This window comes from Schistocerca cancellata, chromosome 3 (genome assembly GCF_023864275.1).
Source record: "Schistocerca cancellata isolate TAMUIC-IGC-003103 chromosome 3, iqSchCanc2.1, whole genome shotgun sequence".
NCBI lineage: Eukaryota > Metazoa > Arthropoda > Insecta > Orthoptera > Acrididae > Schistocerca > Schistocerca cancellata.
The window spans coordinates 926578179-926597429 of record NC_064628.1 but is presented as its reverse complement, the minus strand read 5'-3'; the positions used below and the strand labels follow the sequence as shown (position 1 = coordinate 926597429).

At 42.0% G+C, this 19251-nt stretch overlaps 1 pseudogene; it reads left to right on the top strand.

Moving 5' to 3' along the window:
- The first annotated feature begins 17198 nt into the window (after positions 1-17198).
- LOC126177790 (5S ribosomal RNA) lies at positions 17199-17316 on the top strand (annotated as a pseudogene).
- Positions 17317-19251: the final 1935 nt, after the last annotated feature.

Sequence of the window (19251 nt, the reverse complement as noted above, 5' to 3'; positions counted from 1 at the left end):
CGATGTGATTACGGACACACAGCGGGAATTAACAGACTTTGCACGTGCAATGGTAGTTTGAACTAGACGCGAGGGTCATCGAGTTTTGGAAAGAGTTAGGGAATTTAATATTCCGAGTTCCGCAGCGTCAAGAGTGTGCCGAAAATACATATTGTCAGCCATCACCTCTCATCACGGACAACGCTGTGGCCGACGGCCTTCACTTAACGACCGAGAACGGCGGCGTGTGCGTAGAGTTGTCAGTACTACCAGAAAAGCAACACTGCGTGACGTAATCATCATCATCATCTTGGACAGTTTCCAGCCACTGGCTGGGTCTGTCGGGAACACAAGCCTCTCCATCGTGTTCTGTCTTTCCACCATTCCCCCTCTTCCACCTTCGTCCAGTTCTCTCCTCTTCTCGTCACACATTCCTTCACTCCCTTCACCCATCTATCTCTTGGTCTTCCTCTGGGCCTCTTGCCCTCCAGTTGCAGGTCAAACATCCTCTTTGGAATTCTTCCCTCATCCATTCTCTTCATGTGTCCATACCACTGCAGTCTTGATTTTTCTATCCTGTCCTGTACTGGTTCCTCCTTTAGTCTTTCCCTCACATACACATTTCGCAATCTGTCTCGTCTTGTTACACCCAACCTGCTCCTCTGGAACTTCATTTCGCTAGCCTGTATTCTACTTATGTCGCTTTCGTGCATTACCGATGTCTCGCTTCCGTATGCCAATATGGGGACAAAGTAGGTTCGGTATATAATTCCCTTGGATTTCTGTGGCACCTCCTTGCTCCAAATAAGCCCCCTAATGCATTTGTAGAACTGCCCTGCTTTTCTGCACCTTTCATTTATTTCCATTGCGTTTCCCCCCTTACTTTCAATCACGCTTCCCAGGTACTTGAAGTTCTCTACCACTTGTAGTTTTTCCCCTCCACAAGTTATATCCACATTTGGCCTATTCGTCTTCCTTGTTGTGACAATTATTTCACTTTTCTTTGCAGAGAAATGCATTCCATATTGTGCTGCCGTTGCCTCCCATGCATCTAACTGCTCTTGCACCTCCTTCTCGCAATTTCCCCATAACATCAGGTCATCGGCAAAAAGCACTGCTTTCATTTTATGATCTCCAATTGCATCTGACACTTGCTGTAGGATTTCATCCATAACAATAATAAACAATAAAGGCGAAAGTGCACTTCCCTGTCGCAGCCCATTTTCCAGCTTGAACCATGCAGTACGTTCCCTCCCCACTTTCACACAACTCTCACTCCCCTCATACATTTTCCTGACTTTTCGTGTTATCTCTTCATCTATCCCTTTTGCGTTCAGCACATCCCAGAGCTTGTCCCTACAGATACTGTCATACGCCTTCTCAATATCTAAAAAGGCCATGATTAAGTCCTTCCCGTACTCATAGTGCCTTTCCTGCAGTTGCCTTACCGCAAATATGAGGTCCGTTGTTGATCTTCCCGGTCTGAAACCATACTGCTCCTCTTGCAGTCTACTTTCAATACTGCTTCTTATTCTCTTCTCCAGGATCTTTTCATAGATTTTTCCACAGTGGCATAGCAGGGTGATTCCTCTGTAGTTCTCGCATCTCCTTTTATCCCCTTTCTTGAAGATCTGGACTATAATTCCTTTCTTCCAATCCTCAGGAATTCTGTTCTCCTTCCACACCACCCTCAGCACTCTGTATAGCCACTGGGTTCCTACTTCTCCTGCTGCTCGTATCGTATCCACTGTTACTTCGTCCCAACCTGGTGCCTTGCCCCCTTTCATCCTCTTTATGGCTTCTTCCACTTCATTCCAAGTTAGATCATCAATTTCCCCACTATTATCATCGTCTGCTGCCTTAGGCTCTCCATCGCTGTTAGTGACCCGCTTGGCGGCATTCAACAGATCTTCAAAGTACTCCTTCCAAATCTTTTTGAGCTCATGCATTTCCTCCACAACTCTTCCATTATTATCCATGATCCTCAGGCACTCGCTTCTGTCGTTCCTCTTATTTCTTACCATGGTGTAAAGTACTTTTTTGTTCCCTTCACTGTCCTCTTCTAACATTCTTGTCCATTTTTCCATCCACTTCTTCTTCTCCGCCCTTACTATGGTCTGTGCCGCTTTCTTGCTTTCCTTATATTTTACCCTAGCTTCCTCTGTTCGGGTCTGGAACCATTCTCTGAAGGCTTTGTTCTTTCGAAGTACTGCCTCTTTACATATGTTGTTCCACCATGGGGTTTCCTTACTTCTCCTCTTTGTGCTAGTTCTTCCGCACACAATCTCAGCTGCCTCAACTAGGGCCCTCTTAAAATCTCCCCATTCTTCTTCCACTGTTCTCTGATCTTCCTTTGGCAGCTTCTTCCTGATCAGTGTCTGGTACTGGGTCCTCCGTTCATCCTCTTTCAGCATCCATGTCTTCAACCTTTTCTCCTGTATTTCTGTTGCCCTCCTATCTTTTTTCTCTCTCAGGGTGGCTACCAACAGCCGATGGTCACTGTCTAAGGCCTCAGATGGAACGACCTTAACATCTGTGAGGCTGCTCATCATCTGCCTATCCACTAGTACATAGTCTACTACTGAAGTTTGGGACCAGTCCCCACTGTACCAAGTTATTTTGTGACTACTTCTCTTCTTGTACCAGGAATTTGCGATCGTCAGCCCATTCCTCTTGCAGAATTCCAGCAACAATTTTCCCTCTCTATTTCGTTTCCCCCAGCCCTCTGGTCCCATTATCTCCTCGAATCCTTTCCTGTCTGTGCCAACATGTGCATTGAGGTCCCCTATTATAATCTGATTACCTCCATTTAGCTGCTTTTGCATGTCATCTTCAAATTCCTCCTTCTCCTTTTTTGTACACCCCACCTGTGGGGCATATGCTTGGATGATTTCAATGCTTTTTCCTTTCACTCGTACTATGGCTTTTATCATTCGATCATTGATACCTTCCACCTCCTCCTGCAGACCCTCTCTGACCACTATTGCCACTCCATTTCTTCCCCTCTCATTCCCTATCCAGTACAGTTTACATCCTTTACTTAGTGGTTTTTCACCAACTCCTCTCCACCTAGTCTCAGCAAGTCCCAAGATGTCCAATTTCCTCCTTTCCATCATTTCTACAATTTCTTCTAACTTCCCAGTTAGAGTCCTCACGTTTAAGGTGCCCAGTCGTAAACCATCTCGTAATCCTTTTCCATTGCTTGGTCGGTTTCCTTTAAATCCGTTCCGTGATCCGAGGCATGTTCCCTTTTTAAAAGCAGTTGATTTATCCACTACTGGCTTGCTAGGCCTATCGCAGCTTCACCAGAGCCCCGTTAGCCGTCACGTTTCAGGGTTCCCATAGAGCCTTCTCAGCTACCGTAGCGGTCCTGGGGCACACGAAGTCCCCGCTGTACATCGCCCCTATAGGCAGTCCCCTACTTTGTGCCGTTGCCCATCTCCCACGACTTGGACGAGGGGTTGGACTTATGGGAGACGTGACGTAATCAAAGACATTAATGTGGGATGCACTACGAAAGTCAGGATAATTTTGGCCTTCATGGGTTAAGGCAGCAGACGACCGACACGAGTACATTTGCTAACTGCTCGACATAGTCTGCAGCGCCTCTCCTGGTCCCGTGATCATATTGGTTGGAACCTGGACGGTTGGAAAACCGTGGCCTGGTCAGATGAGTTCAGCTTTCAGTTGTTTAAAGCTGATGGCAGGTTCGAGTGTTGTCATCAACCAGGCACTGTCCACGCTGGTGGAGGCTCCATAAAGCCGTCGGCACACGGACCGTGCATCCGAACGTTGAGCGTGCCGAGTTTCTGACGTCATAGCGTGGAATAGCAGGCTCGCGAGTCTTTCCGAACGTGCAGAGCAATATCTGACGTGTCAGATATTGTGAGCGTGCGTCTGAGCGTTGACCACTGAGATGGCACAACGCCACCTACGTCACGAGCCCGCCGTCTCCCTGCAGTACAGAGTTGAGAGGCGCCATATTGGCATTCATTTCAAGCCTATATGTATATATGCCGTTTCTGAGCACCAGCAAATTAAGAATCACTCGAAACCCCGTTGTTAACTGTGTGATTCGTTCTAATAAAATAATGAGAAACATCATATTGGTGGCAAAAGAATTACTGTAACTTGCGTATTATGAGAGTAGGCTATTTGAAGGCAGCGACACGCTGATGATCCACTCAAAACGTATTGTTCTTCGTACAATTTGTTATAATTAAATTTCAATTAGCAACATATCTACGATTAAGGTTTTCAGCACGGAGTAACATAATAAGATGGATGTGCGGTATGAAGTTCGTATGGCGTAATAAATAGCGTTCCTGCCCTCCATTGAGAGGTTGGATGGGGTGGTGGTTCGCGTCTTGACAATTCCAGATTTTATTCCTAACATTCACGTTTTTATTAGGTTTTGATACTTTATTATTAGTTTTATACAAATACATAATGTAATATTTGATGTTATGTAAATATAAGTTCACATTTTTTTGAGGAGTGACTTTGTTCGTTTGGCTTTATCTACAGGACACCTTGCGCTACTGGTATAAAGATATTTTGCTCCTTTCTCTTTTAAGTTTCGTAATTCACATGTTGCAAAGATTCTGCTACTGGGTAGGAACAGTGATCAAGTAAGACTGCCCTTGGGGTTTTACTAAAACGTGGGAATGATGAAATGTTTACCTTATGCGGAGAAGTATTCGAAATTTGTAACGCACTGTTTGTAATGGAACTTTTATAAGCCTGTGTCCTTATTGATTGGACATGTTACTTTCCTTTTCGTGGACGATGGAAGAAATGCGCGTTTTAATAGAGCTAAAGTGGAAATTTTACGCGCGCCCGTTGAGTAAACAGTGTGAATTACGAACTAGAAACATTCCTCAACCGCCGCTGGAGTGCGTTGCGGTCGCGTATACCACGTCGGGGCCCACGTCCCGTATGCAGAAGTCCCATCGTTCCTGAGCGTTCAGCAGCACGTTGAACTTAGCACGCTCAACGTTAACGTTCGACAGCACGGTCCGTGTGCCGACGGCTTAACGGTGTGGACTGTCTTTACGTGGAATGGAGTGGGTTCTCTGGCCCAGCTGAACCTCCTGGGGACGATTTGCAGCCATCCATGGACTTCATGTTCGTAAATAATCTCGCATTTTTTATGGGTAACTGTTCGCCATGTCACCGTGTCGCAGTTGTTCGCGATTACTTTGAAGAACATTCTGGACAATTCGACCGAATGATCTGGCCGCCCAACATCAATACCATCGCACATTTATGGGATGTAATGAAGAGGTTAATTCGTGCACAAAATCGTGCACTGTCAACAGTTTCGCGATTATGGAGGACTATAGAGGCAGCATGGCTCAATACGTCCACTGGGTAACAACTTCTTGAGCCCAAGCCGAGTTGCTGCACTACGCAGGAAAAAATGATGTCCGTCGCGATAATAGCTGGTATCCTGCGACTGGTGTATGACAAGTCGATGCTGCCTGTATGCCCAGTTAGTTCGTTTGAGCTTCAAAGCTACCTTGTACACCACAGGACAGGACGTAACTATAGTAAACGAACGAGCAACGAGAAACAGGCCGCACTGTACCTCGAACAACGCACGTTTGTAGAAGGGACATAACTCATGCTCTTACGTTAACGAATGTCAAAGGTTAATTCCTTTACTACCGTTTCAAGTTAATTGTTTAAAAAAATTCTTTGTTAAATTTTTACAGGTATTCAATAACGCATTGCAGTTCAGCAGCTATCTCTCCACTCCTCCGAATAATTACTATACACGTTTGAATGGTGATCTATCAGCTGACATTCCAGATAATTGAATGCAATTCCTGAACGGAGTTAATGACAGCGTCTGTAGTTTTTCATTATGATGCCTGTCGAGAGAACGTAGCAACAATTAATTTAAGAAACGGCCGGTAACAAATTATTAACGTCTCCAATTAGGCCATTTATCATCAGACTGCGTAATTAATTCCAAAGGAAACATCACGACGTCAGTTGTGTTCGAAAAGCGAAAACAAAAGTTTTCACCGAGGTACTGCTTACAGAAACTACAGGGAGTCCCAAATAAAACACGCACACCTCACGCCCGATATTCAAGTAACAACAAGTTACCTAAAAAAGAATAGGTAATGTTGTTTTTGTTGTTGTTGTTGTGGTCTTCAGTCCTGAGACTGGTTTGATGCAGCTCTCCATGCTACTCTATCCCGTGCAAGCTTCTTCATCTCCCAGTACCTACTGCAACCTACATCCTTCTGAATCTCCTTAGTGTATTCATCTCTTGGTCTCCCTCTACGATTTTTACTCTCCACCCTGCCCTCCAATACTAAATTGGTGATCCCTTGATGCCTCAGAACATGTCCTACCAACCGATCCCTTCTTCTGGTCAAGTTGTGCCACAAACTTCTCGTCTCCCCAATCCTATTCAATACCTCCTCATTAGTTACGCGATCTACCAATCTAATCTTCAGCATTCTTCTGTAGCACCACATTTCGAAAGCTTCTATTCTCTTCTTGTCCAAACTATTTATCGTCCATGTATCACTTCCATACATGGCTACACTCCATACAAATACTTTCACAAACGACTTCCTGCCACTTACATTTATACTCGATGTTAACAACTTTCTCTTCTTCAGAAACGCTTTCCTTGCCATTGCCAGTCTACATTTTATATCCTCTCTACTTCGACCATCATCAGTTATTTTGCTCCCCAAATAGCAAAACTCGTTTACTACTTTACGTGTCTCATTTCCTAATCTAATTCCCTCAGCATCACCCGACTTAATTCGACTACATTCCATTATCCTCGTTTTGCTTTTGTTGATGTTCATCTTATATCCTCCTTTCAGGACACTGTCCATTCCGTTCAACTGCTCTTCCAAGTCCTTTGCTGTCTCTGACAGAATTACAATGACATCGGCGAACCTCAAAGTTTTTATTTCTTCTCCATGGATTTTAATACCTACTCCGTATTTTTCTTTTGTTTCCTTTACTGCTTGCTCAATATACAGATTGAATAACATCAGGGAGAGGCCACAACCCTGTCTTACTCCCTTCCCAACCACTGCTTCCTTTTCATGTCCCTCGACTCTTATAACTGCCATCTGGTTTCTGTACAAATTATAAATAGCCTTTCGCTCCCTGTATTTTACTCCTGCCACCTTTAGAATTTGAAAGAGAGTATTCCAGTCAACATTGTCAAAAGCTTTCTCTAAATCTACTAATGCTAGAAATGTAGATTTGCCTTTCCTTAATCTTTCTTCTAAGATAAATCGTAAGGTCAGTATTGCCTCACGTGTTCCAGTATTTCTACGGAATCCAAACTTATCTTCCCCGAGGTCGGGTTCTACTAGTTTTTCCATTCGTCTGTAAGGAATTCGTGTTAGTATTTTGCAGCTGTGGCTTATTAAACTGATTGTTCGGTAATTTTCACATCTGTCAACACCTGCTTTCTTTGGGATTGTAATTATTATACTCTTCTTGAAGTCTGAGGGTATTTCGCCTGTTTCATACATCTTGCTCACCAGATGGTAGAGTTTTGTCAGGACTGGCTCTCCCAAGGCCGTCAGTAGTTCCAATGGAATGTTGTCTACTCTTGATGTTCATACAAATGGTTCTCTTATCTTCAAAGGTCTCTTTAATTTTCCTGTAGGCTGCATCTATCTTACCCCTAGTGAGATAAGCCTCCACATCCTTACATTTGTCCTCTAGCCATCCCTGCTTAGCCATTTTGCACTTCCTGTCGATCTCATTTTTGAGACGTTTGTATTCCCTTTTGCCTGCTTCATTTATTGCATTTTTATATTTTCTGCTTTCATCAATTAAATTCAATATTTCTTCTTTTACCCAAGGATTGCTTCTAGCCCTCGTCTTTTTACCTACTTGATCCTCTGCTGCCTTCGCTACTTCATCCCTCAAAGCTACCCATTCTTCTTCTACTGTATTTCTTTCCCCCATTCCTGTCAATTGTTCCCTTATGCTCTCCCTGAAACTCTGGTTCTTTCAGTTTATCCAGGTCCCATCTCCTTAAATTCCCAACTTTTTTCAGTTTCTTCAGTTTTAATCTACAGGTCATAACCAATAGATTGTGGTCAGAGTCCACTTCTGCCCCTGGAAATGTCTTATAATTTAAAACCTGGTTCTTAAATCTCTGTCTTACCATTATATAATATATCTGATACATTTTAGTATCTCCATGGGTCTTCCATGTATACAACCTTCTTTTATGATTCTTAAACCAAGTGTTAGCTATGATTAAATTGTGTTCTGTGCAAAATTCTACCAGGCGGCTTCCTCTTTCATTTCTTAGCCCCAATCCATATTCACCTACTACGTTTCCTTCTCTCGCTTTTTCTACTACCGAATTCCAGTCACCCATGACTATTAAATATTCGTCACCCTTCACTATCTGAATAATTTCTTTTATTTCATCATACATTTCTTCAACTTCTTCGTCATCTGCAGAGTTATAAACTTGTACTACCGTAGTAGGTGCGGGCTTCGTATCTATCTTGGCCACAATAATGCGTTCACTATGTTGTTTGTAGTAGCTTACCCGCATTCCTATTTTCCTTTTCATTATTAAACCTACTCCTGCATTACCCCTATTTGATTTTGTGTTTATAACCCTGTAGTCACCTGATCAGAAGTCTTGTTCCTCCTGCCACCGAACTTCACTAATTCCCACTATATCTAACTTTAACCTATCCATTTCCCTTTTTAAATTTTCTAACCTACCTGCCCGATTAAGTGATCTGACATTCCACGCTGCGATCCGTAGATCGCTAGTTTTCTTTCTCCTGATAACGACATCCTCTTGAGTAGTCCACGCCCGGAGATCCGAATGTGGGACTATTTTACCTCCGGAATATTTTACCCAAGAGGACGCCATCATCATTTAATCATACAGTAAAGCTGCATGCCCTCGGGAAAAATTACGGCCGTAGTTTTCCCTTGCTTTCAGCCGTTCCCAGTATCAGCACAGCAAGGCCGTTTTGGTTATTGTTACAAGGCCAGATCAGTCAATCATTCCGACTGTAGCCCTTGCAACTACTGAAAAGGCTGCTGCCCCTCTTCAGGAACCACACGTTTGTCTGGCCTCTCAACAGATATCCCTCCATTGAGGTTGCACCTACGGTACAGCTATCAGTATCGCTGAGGCACACAAGCCTCCTCACCAACGGCAAGGTCCATGGTTCATGGGGGGAGGGTATAGGTAATAGTAACCTTAAATGCTAAGTAGTTACCTGTTTATAAGAGATACTGGAAGTTATGGCCATGGTTGGTATCCAGGCATCGCTGACTTCGTATGCTGACGTTGTCAACAACACTCCGTAATTCTGCAGGTGTAATGTTGTAACTTTCTCTAGTATTGTTGTTTCATATTAAATCGTCTATTGTGCGAGGATTGTCAGTGCACACTTTGCACTTTAGTGTGCCCCATAAATATGAATCACACGATGTTAAGTCCGGGGACCTATGGGGCCAGAGACGTCTACTGGCAAGTGTATCTTCAGGGAACACGTTGGTAGTGACGGACATGCTTCGGTTGGATGTATGAACGGTAGCTCCATCAAGTTGGAATGTTGTGTACAGTTTCTCTGCATGTGTTATCTGTGCATAGAAAGAGTCAAAGATCTCTAACTATCCGGGACTGCTTGAATTGCAAGTGACAAATATGGGGCCAATAACGCGCACGCCGGACAATGCACACCAAACAAATGTCTTCTCTTAGTTGAGAGATTCTTCATGTAGAATATGTGGCATGTATTGCGACTAGTATCTGCATTTCTGGGAAATAACATAACTTGAGAATGGGAACTACGTCTCATCTCAAATGAAGTAAAGCTATGGGTCGAAGTAAACGTTAGCATTAGACATTAACAGCCAGTTACAGTAACGAACTCTCTTTTCCTGATCCTCAAATTTTAACTCTTGCACCAAATTTACAAAATAGGTTTTTAATTTTATAACCTTTAGTACACGATGACACGATGTACGAGATACATCAAACTGCTGAGATACCGTTCATACTTACTTATGGGGACTCCTTATAACGTCCATGCAAATTCTGTCCTCATCACATATTCCTCCACACATTCTGAACGGATCCTACAGCGCTCTGGTTTTTGAACAGATCTCGAATGGTACTGGTCGTTGGAAGTTTCCTACCAGGTTATTTAGCTTTAAACATTTCATTACCTTCCTTAATGGAGTATGACTTCATGTAAAACTCCACAATATCAATGCGCCATTCTAATCCAAATTGCCCCATTTGTGTAAGAACTGAGCAGTACAAGATTTTCATAACAACTGCTGCACGAACACACAGCTGCAGTCAAATTTCAGATAAAACAGAGTGTAGCTGACTTTGGGACAGTGTTGCCATTTCATAGGGAATTCAACTAGAGATAATTAAGCAGTACGTGGAGCGTACCGGTTTTATGTAGAACATCCTGTGTTTTGGATGATTTCCCAATTGCAGATTTTCTGCGTGCTAGTCTGTACTTGTGGTTAAGTCTGGAACTACCGTCTTCGTAAATACAGCCAACCAACTGAAATAGCGATACGCCAATGTGCCATAAACAGAGTTTGTGGGTGTGCTACACACGTGTTCTCAGACGTTTCTTTCCCAGAACATACCGACAAGAGTCAGTCGAAGTCGCCGAGCAGTTCTAGGCGCTACAGTCTGGAACTGCGCAACCGCTACGGTCGCAGGTTCGAATCCTGCCTCGGGCATTGATGTGTGTGATGTCCTTAGATTAGTTAGGTTTAGTAGCTCTAAGTTATAAGGGACTGATGACATCAGAAGTTAAGTCCCATAGTGCTCAGAGCCATTTCAACCACACCGACAAGATTATTGCGTAGAAAGAATATCTTCATGATGCAAAATTTCTCTGAAATAACTATTCCGACGTTGTCAATGGAATTCAGGCAGGCTGCAGACAGTTATCACTATTTTTGTCTTGCATTACGAGTGTTAAATAAGCGAACACCGTCGGTATTTTTTTATTTTTTTTTGTGCTCACGCTTTAAAAACCTGTACCACCTATCGGCATAACCTCCCCCATTGTAAATGAGAAAACGCCAGAGCCTACACAGCTACTGATCTCACGAAGAAAAGACTCCGTTCGCGATAAGCGAAATCTCGCCCTCCGTGCAGTGTAGCTGTTCAACAGGCCAGAACTCGTGGGCCAATAATCCTTTCTGCGCTGAACAAAGTTTCAAAATCGCTCAGTGAGTTTCCTGTTCCAAGTCTTAGTTTTTTTTGTCTCGAAAGTGGCTCAAAGTAACTTTTCTTGCTGACAACTTTGATTTCGAAGATTAGGATCGACACCATTACTCTTTCGCTCTCTTCGTTTCTGCTTGGTGGTACTGGTATCAATTTTCGTTACCAGTGATATTTATCCAAAGCTGGCAATCGTCTTCTTATTCAGCGCACCATAGAAGCGGTATAACTTATCAAAGTGTTTTTTTCCTTTCCGATGACGTGCAACATCTACATTCGCACAATTTGCAAGATTACCTTATACTATTACTGCTTTGTTTAGAGATTCCCGGAAGTTGATGAGCGTGATGTACATGAGAATGAGAGGCAGCATTCAAATATTTTCATGCGTACCTTGAAATGTGCTAGAATAAAATCTTCTTTGTTCTTCTCCTTCTCTGTTTTGCCAAGTTTCTGATTTGGGTATAAAATTCTCAATAAACAATACTTTTTAACAATTTTCACTATGTTTTAATTCATTTATCGACCTTAATTACAACAATTTACATTCTTATCACGTAATAGGGAGTAACCGTCATGTCAGGCTGTACTGATGCCTGACTTCCTAGTTCTGACACCTTAACAACATTGGCGTCAAACAAAAACTTATTCAGTTGACCATCTTACCACAGTTTTGTTGAACTTGATACGTTTTTGCCATTTTCTGAATTCCTATTTTACAATCGGCTTTTTAACTATCCACCAATCTGAAACTAGGGTTTTATAGCACTTTTGCTTATTTTTGTTCTTATTGGTTTTTATGTTTCCACAAATATTGACTTGTATACCTATATAATGAACTAATTTTATATAGAAAAATATGAAGTAAATTCAATCTAAATATCATTTTAACTGAATCTACAGTGGGTTCTTGGTGAAACATTATAAATTAACTCAAAAAACACAATTTTTTGCCTTGACACATAGATGTTATTATGGTTAATGCACATCCTAGCTTTCGGCATCAGTAATGTACTTGAAAATGGGCCTACAACCCGAAACCTAGGTTGTACAGTTATCATAATGAAATTTGTGAAAAAAGGAAAAAAACAGTATTTTTGTTTTTTTAATTTAAATATTTAAATATAATTTAATAAATATATAATATATATATAATAAATAATATAATATAATATAAATAACATAACAATAATGTAATAATAATATAATAGTAATAATAATGATATATAATAATATAATAAATATATAATATAATTTAATAAATATAATTTAAATATTTGTTAATTTAAATATTTGTTCTATGCATTGCACCCAGAAGTATGCACTCGATATACATACACCAAGACTTATAATTCTCATCGAAAATAGTTAAAAATAAAACAGGTATGAAACTGACAGAGCAATTCCCCTTGAGACACATTTACTCGGAAAAAGTTTTGTAATGTTGATACGGACAGTTATGTCTGCGGCACTAATCTTCAAGACACTTTGTGAAACTGCTGGCCCAATGCTGAAAAATGTTATAATTTTGGAATATCAAATGGGATGACAGCATATGATATGTCACAGATAAAGCAGGTGATAGACTTACGAAATATCTACCTACAGCTCTCTTGATTCCAATACATTATGGTCCTATGGTGTATGACGCTAGATAGCTTCTCAACATGTGTTCCATGAGGTACAAATAGGCTGAATCTGATGCCATGGCGTTGTGACCAGATGAATCAACTTTCGTCCAGTCATAACTTCGTGTTCTTTGATTACTCGGTGGGGTGACACATCAAAGTGGAAGAAATGAAATACTGATTCACATCATTACATAAATAAATGAAAGATTTACTAAGCTTTGAATAGGTCTTTGCCACAGTACTACTTGATAATTTACTCCTATCATTGACTATGGAAGAATCACATGACGCACAGATTAACAAACTGTTGTCTTGCTGTTCAATAATTGTGGTATACATCGGTGGAAGTTCATAAAAGTCTCAAGGGACTTGTTGCTCCTATACTATAATTTTGGTTGATATTGCTGAGGTCTCTAACTTGCCAGATCTCTTGCATTTTCGAGACTACATTGACCTCAGAGTGAGGGCGCTGCTGTTGCTGAGAGGGAGGCGTGGTCTTCAGGATCGCCTCCCACACGTCGATATGGACTGCAGTTAACATCTGTGGTATCGATTCACGTTGCCGACTTTGCTGTGACACCGCTATTTCTGGAGGATACCACAGAAGGAATCAACGCTAGTTCTCTGTCATGCTCCTTAAAGAGTTGTTACATGATCCTGGCTCCGACACAGACAGCCATGCTGTTGAAAAATGCCATCAGCTTTGCGGTAGTCATCGAGTATGATAGGATACAGGGGGTCCGCAATAGTTTTCATATAGCTCTGTTACCACCATACTATTACAGTGCCCCTGATGGCCTGCATCCATGGGGTGGTGTATGTTTTGAGGAGCCAATCTCCTAGATGACAACGTATCCAAACACGAGCATCGACCTGGTGCAATAAGAAACTAATCGACGGGTTTCTGTTGATCCACTGTACAACATCAACGAAGCTGTGCCCACTGCGTCGTAACTGACGATTTTATTGCGTCAACATGGGTCCTTTGCTGCGGACGTCAGCCCTCCGCTGTGTGTTCTGAACGGCGTGCTCGAAAACGTTTGTGCCTGCACCAGCACTTTACTCTTTTGCCAGATGGCCTATCCCGCTTTATAGAGCGAACAGCAGTCCAACCTTCAAGATCTTTGATGAGGCGTGTACGTCCAACAACGTGTCGCCTTGTCGTTGTTTCGCTGTGCATCGTCAACTGTCCATAGATATTCACGACACTAGCACGATAACAGCCGACCAGCTGCGTCGTTTCCGAAAAGTTGGTACCCAGGCGCCTGGCAGTAACAATGTGCCCTTTGTCGAAGTCGCTTATGCCAGTGGCTTTCCCAACTTTCGGCCAGTATTGCGTGTAGAAGTAATCCCCATTCGCCCCTGCTGTGTTTATATGCTTTCCTTGCCGCGTCACGTACCGACAACATCAGGCGTCTTTCAGTCTCGCGATGGGCCGTTCTCACGTTGCTTAATCTCGCTACGGTATAAAAATCTTGAAGTATAGAAACAGGCATTCAGAGTCTCCTGGACATCTACAAAAGCACAGACATGGACAACCGAGCAAGGTATGAAATGTATTAGAGTGAACAACCACTCCAGAAGTCTGCTAACGTTACAGGGAAACTTCAGTACATATAAAAGCTCTTACACGGATAGAAAGGTAGCCTAATTTATGACAAAATCAACCTAACAAGGAGGGGTGCCCAGCAGTGTGATCGACTTTTTGAAATCTTCTACACGGTAATGTAAGTTACAGTCAAACCTACTACACACTGCAGTCGTTCACCGTGGTGAGCACCTGTTAGTGAGTAATCGACGAAAAATTTTGAAGTTTCACGATATTTTCTTCAGCTGTAAAAAGTGGTGATATGAAGATTCGTTACACAGAGTAGTTGTTAAAGTTCTAACGTATCATGCAGGAGGTTGTTAGCTGGAAACTCATCAGATACTGTTTAAATTTTTATTTTTAAATGTTCATCGAAATGACTTTGGTTATTACTTTTATTCAATTAATTGGGTCAAATGCTGTTTTTTTTTATTTCTATTCCATTGTCACATTATTTTAATCACCATATTAACATTTTCAACTGCCCTCATCATTTCTTCCTGTCATTTTTCCACACTTGGAATCTGTTTTCATGTGAATTTCATTCTCTCTTATTTATCTATCACAATATTTAAACACTTGAAATTGCCAATGTATTTAAAAAAAAAAGACGAAATACTCTATTTATATTGTCTGTGCAGCGGTGTCGAAAATGTATCTTTCGTTACAACATACACAAGTTTTGAGGTAGTGATCAAACAAACAATAAAAGCATATATTCTTATTGCACTATGGACAAAGTATCGGAGAGGAAGATTTACACCAAACAAGGGATTACGAACAAAACAAAATGCAAGCAAAATGAGAAACGAAATGAACGAATGAAATAATACGGATGAAAATGCAGAATGAGGGAGCGATAGAAATTATATCGTAGTTAATATATAAAAATAATTAAAATCACATGAACATATCGTTCATGTGATTTTAATTCCATATAGGAGAAAAAACGTTAGGACCAAAAACGAAAGGAACTGAAAAAGTAAATAGCATTATTAAAATGACACGACAAAGCAACACAGATAAAAAAATTACGTTTAACCGAGTTAATTGTATAAAAATTATAATCAAAGTCATTTCGATAAAGATATAACAATAAAAATTTAAACACCACCTGACGAGTTTCAAACCAACAACTTTTGGTAGGGGAGTCCGCAACCTTAACCATTACACTGCGCAACCGATCTGGATTACACTACTTTTACATAGTCATAGATCATGATGCGAAATTATTTCGTCGTTTACTCGCAACCAAGGGCCCACCACAGCGAATGGTTCCATATGTGATCCCTGGGATCTTAACCTACAGCAATGGATAAGATAATTCCAAACAGTCGATCTCACCACTTACATCCTCTCTTCGGTAAGTATAAACCCACTTATCACGTTAGCCAAGGAAAGAGTAACAAACCAAAAACAGAGAAACCGTGTGCGAAACTGCAGTTCACAAGACCTGCATTTCCAACTTTGTACAAAACAGAAGTAAATCACAATTTACACCCCCACCCCCACAAACACACACACGTGCATGCGCTGCCATACATGCATGGTCCACAGCAATAATGTCGACAACCAAACAATCGAAAAACTGAACTGTTTACAACCACTAAATCAAATAAAACAACAACTGAGAAACCCATCCAGAAATTTGTAGTCCTACAAATAACAAACATAGACTCAACACACGATTTGAAAGACAGAATGATGGAATTACCCAAGTGGAATATCAACGCAGAGAGTAACAAAATGTTATAACCCAACTTTCAGGAAACATTCCTCACGCATAGACTAAGAAGCAGTATGTTTCGCTACGGTAACGCTTTTTTTTTTCGCATGTTGGAGATAAGTTTCTACAGCTCTTCAACACGTTAACTATGGGAAATACACAGAAATATAACGTATCAGTGCAGTATGAAACCCTTTTCATATGAAATGTTCAACATGCTCTCCGTCATCAAAGATACATGCATCAGCGCGCCGTCGCAACAAATCCATGACGTGTCCCTATGGAATTGTCTATTGCTTCGGAGCCCTCCTCAGTACTCGCACGAATACTCTGTACACCTACAGCATTACTTGGATTCCGAACACAGGAGATTTCAAACACCTTCACAAATAAAAGTCAAATTGGTTTAGTTCCGCAGAGCGTCAGGCCAAGTAATTGGTTCATTTTGACCTTTCCATCTGTCATCGATTCTGTTATTGAGAAGCCTAAATCTGAACTGAGAAGGAGCATCATCGTTCATGAAGCACAGGTTTGCCACGAACGTATGGGCACAGATTCCAGCGTAACAGGTAGTCTTCTCTAGGAATGCGTGGTAAGGTTCTCCATTGAACCTGTGTGGGAGGAACAAACATTCACCAACAATGCTGGCCCAAACGCTGACAGAAATTTTTTGTTGAAGACGTGATTGCACACTTTCGGGAAGACTCTCGACAACCCTACCGTGTCGAATGAGGAAATTTGCAGCCAGATCACGTTAACATGAAGCCTCGTCCGTGAACAGAACTTCTGTACTAAAGTCAGGGTTGAAACAATTTTGAACGAATCATTCGCAGGAGTGTACCCATGCAGAATAATCAGCTCCTGATAGTGCCTGCTCAAGTTGTACTTGGTACGGATCCAGCAGGTTCTCACGTAGCGCTCTCCAGACGGTCATGTGGTCTAAATTACTTCTTGCAGCTATTTGTCTCACGGTAACACTAGATTTATCATCAACAGCACGAAGAAGTTCCTCCTCCATTTAAGGTGTCGTCTTCCTAATAGGCCAACGGCCTTGCCGCAGTGGTAACACCGGGTCCCGTCAGATCACCGCAGTTAAGCGCTGTCGGTCTGGGCTAGCACTTGGATGGGTGACCATCCGGTCTGCCGAGCGCTGTTTGCAAGCGAGGTGCACTCAGCCCTTGCGAGGCAAAGTGAGCAGCTACTTGATTGAGGAGTAGCGGCTTCGGTCTCGGAAAGTGACATACGTCCGGGAGAGCGGTTGCGCTAACCGCATGCCCCTCAGTATCCGCATCAAGTGGCGCCTGTGGTCTGATGATGACACGGCGGCCGGTCGGTACCTGTGGACCTTCATGGCCTGTGCGGTTGGAGTCTCTTCCTAATGTACCTCCTCCAGTCGCGAGTGGTAGAATTCCATGTCCCATACTCGCTAAGACGGCGATAACTTTTTTTCATACGCCCTCCTATCGCGGAACCGTAGTTCTGGAAGTCTCTCCCTATACAGATGTTGAGTTCCACGGCCACTACACTGTACTCTGCCAGAAGTCAAGTCCATCATGAACACTAAGCAGTTGATGGTACGTGCTTCTACAGTCTGTGATGAATACCAAACAGTTGATGCTATGTGCCCAGTGCTGTATTACAATCGGCGGTGAACCTAAGGATTGCCACTTATGGTACATCCTAACCAAATCAACCAAGAGGGTATTTTGAACATTTCATCTAAGAAAATGTTTCGTGTAATTCTGGCATGTTTTTTACTCAATTAATTTGACTACGAAGGGAAGTAGAAAGTGATCTCTAACATCAGAATAAAGCGTTTCTCGACCCATGTTCTTCACTTCTCTATGTGTGAGAAACGTTTCCATATCTTTTTCTTACACCCTGTACAACAGCGGGGCAAGTAGAAGATTTTTAACTTGTTTACATCACCTTACCTAGATCAATCGACGTACAGTCGAAGATGGCTGCAGCCACTCTCCCTCTTACCTGTCAAGTGGCATCACACATCCCCTGTCATATATCACGTGACGAGCCACGCCCCCTTGGCTCTTCAATTCCTCCTTCCAACCAATCACACCCTTGTATTAGAAGGAAATGGCCAGTCAAAATCGAAGATATTGGAACTAACTCACTTGCGCTTTATCGCTTACTCCTCCCTCCACCCCCCCCCCCCCCACCCCCACCTCACTGCTCCACTGTTCAACCAGCCACAGTGAAGTTTCAGTGAGACATCCAATCACAATTATTTTTCATTTATTTGTTTCTCAAGTAAAGACCTGCTGCCTGTTATTATGTTGCAGGTCGTATATTGTGTGATTTTACGTGTTATATAAATTTCAGTTTTACTACTACCACATTATTTTGTTAAAAATTTTACAAAAGGATAATACAAATGCATATACACAAGTTTCTTTAAACTTGTTGTTAAGTCAGATAATAATTATAATCCAATCACAATGTAGTTTCAATTAATAAATAAAAAGTTTTACAAATTTCAGCTGGAAGGATAGTTAAGCGATCCTTTACACCTCCCAATCCATACCATCACATTGAGCTATTAAAAGGATGCGAAAAAATGGTGCCAAACTGCATAACTTCACTTGTAATTCAAAGCTAATTATGTGCACATCCATACATGCGGCGTCGTATTAAAAAGATGCGTAAAACTGGTGCCACTTTCAAAGATATGCATTAATATTGTGAATGAGAATGAACTTTAGTTACGCTGACCCCGTGATAAGTACTTACATCTGTCACCACTTCTATTTTGCCAGCATCTGTTCGGTAATGTTGGTTGCAATCGCGTCTGTTGTCAAGATTATGATCGGCATTTTGCTCGTTACGTCTGTCACGCTGTGACCTATGGCTATGCAAATCAGATAGACCATCATATCTAGGCCCCTCTCTGTAGCCGTGGCTGTTTCCCAAATGCTCTGAAGTTCTATGGTTTCGAAAAAAGTCTCTGAGCACTATGGGACTTAACTAAAAAGGTCATCAGTCCCCTAGAACTTAGAACTACTTAAAGCTAGCTAACCTAAGGACATCACACACATCCATGCCTGAGGCAGGATTCGAGCCTGCGACGGTAGCGGTC